Raw genomic sequence first — 6,020 nt, forward strand, 5'->3', positions numbered from 1 at the left:
GGTGATTTTCAAACCAAGTCCCTTGGCTTTCTTGGCAAAGATGTAATTGTGCGTCGCTCCAGTATCCACCATCGCCAGGACTTTTGTGAAGCCAAAAAAAGTTTCAACGAAACAAAGCTCATGACGAGTTGTTGAATCTTGAAACACTATCCGGAGGGGCCTCCAGAACTGTATTGAGGAGCTGCAAAACTCCCATTTTCAGAGTGGTGTGATCCTGAGCAAACACAGTATTGATACGTTGTCTTTCTGGACATTCATGTGCCCAGTGATTAGGTCGGCCACAAATGAAGTAGTTACGCTCATTTTCCTCCTTCTTTTCTAGGACTACAACGCGATCCGCCTTCCGTGTCGCACCTTTGTTCTTCTTGTCATTCCCACGCTTCCTTTGATACAGGGCAACATTATTGCACTCTTGATTCTGAGGTCGGAATGCCTTCCTCTTATCAAAATTTTCATTCTTGTTTCTGTCATAGCCCTTCGTTGGATCACCCTTATAATCAAGAAGTCGATCTGCAGTGGTTATAGCTTGAGAAAGGGTCTATATATTTTGGTGCCTCAACTTCGTCTAAGCCCATGGTTGCAAGTTGCACATGAACATGCATTTTTTTTCGAATTCGATCAGCTTAGGCGCTTCCAGATCAAGATTCTGGAAAGCATGCACATAATCATGCACTTTTCCTATGTGCTTCAACTCATCAAATTGAGCATGGATCACCCATTTAGAGTTACTAGGTCAGAGTTGATCCTGGAGCACAGTTTTGAGCTCTTCCTAGGTTTTGATGGTTGCAACATCCTTTCTAGCGGCTAAGTCGGCAACCTGAGCTCGCCACCATAGTTTGGCACTGCCAATGAAATACCCCACTTCTTTGTTGATTTGGGCCTCATCGAACAATCCAGTGACATTGGAAAAGAGTTCTTCCATGTCCCAGAAAAACGTATCCAATCTTTATCATCCTACTTCACATCATGAGGCTTCGTAGGATTCGGCGTTTTGAGCACCGCTTGTGATCCACCTTGTGTCAGGAGCGAGTGATGCAAAGCTTGGTCGTCCTTCAAGAATTTGCACTCAACACGCAGATAGTTGATAGCTTCCATCAACTTGGCATTCCTTTCTTGTTGGTCTGTGTAGGCCGATTCCAGGTTCGTCACGCGTTAATCCAACTTGCATGCCTCAGAGCATCCAGTTTTCAAGATCTCGGAGCCATTCGCGAGTTTCTGGGCGATGCTTCTTGTCACCATGCCTAGAACGCACTCCATTGGTCAGCCTTGGTTGCTCTTCAACCTAATCACCTTCGCTTCCTTCTTGGGACATTGCAAAGTTGGTGAGCAAAACAGCTCTATTTTAGAGCTATGATAGAAACTTTTAGAGGCCTAGACTCACGCCCAGAACTCTGTGGCACCGATTTTACAAAACAATTGCCTCAAGGAGACATAACAATTGCCACAAATCGGACTACGCCTCGTTGAAATAGATCTAAGCGCTCTATCTCAACTCACCACAAAATAATTTGAACTCAACTCATAATCATTGCAACATGAATTAAACCAACTCGTAATTTAAGAACGCACGACACTTAAAACAATGCAACTTAATCTATAGGAAATTAAGTCATTCAACACATATTCCACACAACATCATTTCGGGGAAAGAGTCCATTTCTTTGTCAAAAATGTAACCCCAGCATTACAAGAACCCAAATTTGGATTGCAGTATTTTTTTTAAATCCATTCACAAGTGGTTAATTGTTTTATTGTATCCTATTTCCTTCTAGGAAAATTTGTTTTGGTAGGGTTTCGTAAATTTTTGTTGCAAACTATGTTCTATTTTTTCTCATTACAGAATTTTGGAGTTTTTTTTTAATATATTTGCAAGCGGATTTTTGTTTTGTTGTGTTTTGTTTTGTTCTAAAATAATTATGTTGTTTTCTATTAAACGAAGGCATGGTCCTATGATTTTATTTAAATTTAATTTCTCATCCCCACTTAATAATATGAAAGCTTTGAGTAATATAGACATCCATCAAAGCATAGACAAAATATGGCAGTATTCTTGAAAAAAAAGTGGTTTCATGGCTTGCAATGATTACATGATATGCACAATGAGGATTTGTTGAAAATCTTTAGAAACTTTCAAGAAAATCCAATTGACAGGTGTGAAGCCAAATTCAACAACCCTTGCCATTATCCTCTGTATGCGTGATAAAATGGAAGCTTTGGAATAGGGCACAAACATCCATTAGAGTATAATAAAGGTGGCTTTTTTCAAATATTATGGTTGGAAATGCTCTGGTAGATACATATGCAAAATGTGTAATCGCAAACAAGGCGTGTGAATTGTTTAATAAAATGCCTCAAAGAGATGTTGTATCATGGAATGCAATGCTCACAAGATTTGCAGATAGTGGATGTGTTGAAGAGGCTTTAGAATATCTCAAACAAATGCAATTGGCAAGCATAAAGTCATTTTTTTTATAGTGTTCTCCCTACCTATGCCAAAATGGGAGCTTTGGAATAGGATATGGACATACAGTTCACTTTACCCTAATTTATTACGTCTTACTAAGAAGGGTTAGGTCTCACAATACCTCTCGTAATGTTATCCTTGCAGAACGTGGCATGATGAGCATATAATTATTGGGCTACAAAATATCATCTTCATAAAATAGTTATAAATTACAAAATTACAAAATAAATTTGAAAGAAGTTCCAAGGTCTATCATCTTATAGCTTTGCTTGATTGATTCGAAGAGAGGAATGGTGGTTAAATATGATCATGTAGAGAAAAATTCTTCTATTTATAAAAATTCATTATTAAACTCACCTATGGGCTTTGGAAATTATTTCTTGCATATGTTATATACATAAGGAGACCTATACCAAAATTGATTATTCTACAATTTCACTTCACTTTTATTTTTATTAAAAATTTTATTTCGCTTTGTTCAATATAAAAAAATTAATTATTCTATCATTTAAAGAAGTTAATTATAATTATGTCTATACTAACTGATTTTCTATTAGAAATTTTTTTTTTTTTTATTAAATATTATTTAAGATTACAATGAAAACTCTTGATGTCTAATTATTTTGTATTTATATCTATATAATCTATATTTAGATTCAATGTGTTTTTAAGTTATGAATATTTTAAACTTGTCATTTTATATAATCATGTAGAAAAGGAATAGTTTTATGTTTATTTGTTATTTTCATACAAATATTTATATCTTCCTTTTCATTTATTTGAATGCATCTCTATGTTTCTATTTATTTATTTATTTATGTTACAATAGTTATAATGAAAATTTTAATTATAATTATATGGAGAACAGATAAATATTTATTCTACTAAAAATCTCCACCCAAATTTTAATTTCAATGCTTACAACTTCAAAAAAGATTTTTTTCACAAATTTCTTTGATTTCTTCACTTTCAAATTAAAATTAGATGACTTAAACTATTTCAATTAAAAAATATATATTTTGTTAAGATTGGTAATATCCATTGGAGTGTTCCTCAAAGGAAGCAAGTAAATACAATAAACCCACTATATTGAATGAGAAGGTATTAAGAACATAAACTCTCAATTTTTAGAATTCATAGATATAGAAAAAGATCAATCATAGAAAGATATTACTTTAGACATTTGAGGCTTTTTGTCATTATATTAATTTTATAGATTTATTTACGTATAATAAAATATAAATAATTTTTAATATTAGTTTTTTAACAAATAAAATTTATTAGAATTGTTTATTTTAATTCATTTTCTTTTAATTTTTTTAAATTTGACAAATAAGAGTTATTTGTAAGTTCATTTTGACTAGAACAATAATGAAATTATATATTTTCAGCTTGAATATGTTTTTAAAATAAAATAGTAATGAATTTCTACATGTTTTAATTATTCATATATAATTGAAGTCATTAGGTTATTTTTCATATTTAAAAAATATTTAAGTTATCACAAAACAAATCTAAGTATTAAAAGTGTCACACATCTTTCATTATTTAAATAATGACATTATATAGTAAAATATAAACCTATATAGAATATATATCTTAAATATTCAGAGTACCACACATCTTTCTTTATCTAAATAATAGCTTTTTATTGTAAAATTTGGGGTTATGACTAGGCTTCAAGGTCAAATAGGCTTTAATTATATTTATAGATAGAGTTAAATTAGAGTACATGTTCACTTATGGTCAGGGTTAGCCTTTCATTATTATTAGGGTTAGCGTTTAATTATGATGTGTGTTAGCATTGAATTAGGGTTAAGCTTATGATTACAATAGTGTTAGGGTTTAATTATTATAAGGGTGAAATTAGGGATAGTATTAGGGTTGGCGTTTGATTAGAGTTGGATTAGGGTTCAATTAGAGTTACGATTCAATTAAGATTCAGAGTTCAATTAAGTTTAAGGTTAGGAACAGAGTCAACTGGAGCTACAATTCAATTAGGTTTAAGGCTAGAGTTTAATTAGGGTTAAAGTTCAAACTAAGTTAGGGTTAGTGTTCAATTAGCATTAGGGTTTAATTAGGGTTGAGATTAGAGTTTAATTATGATAAGTGTTAGAATTTAGTTAGATTCAAGGTTATGGTTAATGATCATATTCTTGAAATTAGGATAAAACAAATCTATTTGTTGCAACCAATATCTTAAGTTATTCATTGATAGTAAAAACATTTTGTATTGCAAAAATATTTTGTGTCTTACCTCATGACCTTTGTTTTAAGAGGACAAATTCTCCACCACGGAACCAACTCAACTCTACATTAAATTCTTTCTTTGTAACATCAATCAAAATATGTAAAAACAAAATGCGTGACTATCTAACTTCCCACATTTAACATTTTTACTGCCAATTGCTATTGACTTGTTCCACATTGAAAGTCTTTTCCTTTTATTTAGAATTTTCCAGACTAATTCCATATATAATTTTGCCCATGAAAGTCCAACCACGTGATGCTTATTTTTTAGACTAAATGGATGACGATAGGAGTATCCATGGAAACAAACAAATATTTGACTAGATTATTCTTCCGCCGTCCGCCTGTTCACAAAACACGGAGCCAAAGTCATAATCGCTGACATTTTAGACGAAACAAGGGAAAAACTTGCAGAATCTCTGTGTCCATGGGCGACATTCATCCACTGCGATGTGAGCAAAGAGTCGGACGTTAGTGGTGCCGTAGATTTGGCCATGCAAAAACACGGGCGGTTGGACATCATGTTCAACAATGCCGGCATCACAGATGCCCAGAAAGGGAGCGTTGCAGAGTACGATGCCAAACAATTCTCGAGTGTTATGAACGTAAATGCAAAGGGAGTTTTGCATGGCATGAAGCATGCAGCCCGAGTTATGATCCCAGCTCAAAAGGGCTGCATAATTTCCACGGCCAGCGTTGCAGGGGTTTTGGGCGGCGCCGCCTCTTATGCTTACACTGCCTCTAAACATGCTATTGTCGGCTTGTCCAAAAGCGGCGCTGCTGAGCTGGGGAAATTTGGAATCAGAATGAACTGTGTGTCCCCTTCTGTTATTTGCCACTCATATGGTAGTCAAGTATATGCAGAATGGCTCTTCAGGGGAGGGGAAGGGCAGGGCCATGGTGGAAGAGTGGGCTAATAGTGTTGGGAACTTAAAGGGGGTTACTCTTAAAGTGGAGGATATTGCAGAGGCTGCTCTATATTTGGCCAGTGATGAAGGTAGGTATGTGAATGGTCTTAATCTTGTTGTTGATGGTGGATTCATTGTTTTAAGCCAAAGACCACGTCTGGGGACTGTCCCTGCTTCGCGTTTATGACTGTCCCTGTTTCGTGCTTATAAGCATCTGTTCATTTGGGAACAGCTTAAATCACACACACTAAGCTTATATTTCTAGGCTTAAAAGTGTTAAAACACTCAGAGTTGACTGACATTTTCTAGGCTTAATATGTTGCTTAATGTATGTGGTTTAAGACTGACCGTTTGTTTGTTTCAGTGATTGATATGAAAACTAGTTTTAATGGCGAATC

At 34.3% G+C, this 6,020-nt stretch overlaps 1 pseudogene; it reads left to right on the plus strand.

Moving 5' to 3' along the window:
- The first annotated feature begins 4,825 nt into the window (after nt 1-4,825).
- LOC131059905 (short-chain dehydrogenase reductase 2a-like) lies at nt 4,826-5,809 on the plus strand (annotated as a pseudogene).
- Nucleotides 5,810-6,020: the final 211 nt, after the last annotated feature.

The sequence above is a fragment of the Cryptomeria japonica genome, chromosome 10 (genome assembly GCF_030272615.1).
Source record: "Cryptomeria japonica chromosome 10, Sugi_1.0, whole genome shotgun sequence".
Lineage (NCBI taxonomy): Eukaryota > Viridiplantae > Streptophyta > Pinopsida > Cupressales > Cupressaceae > Cryptomeria > Cryptomeria japonica.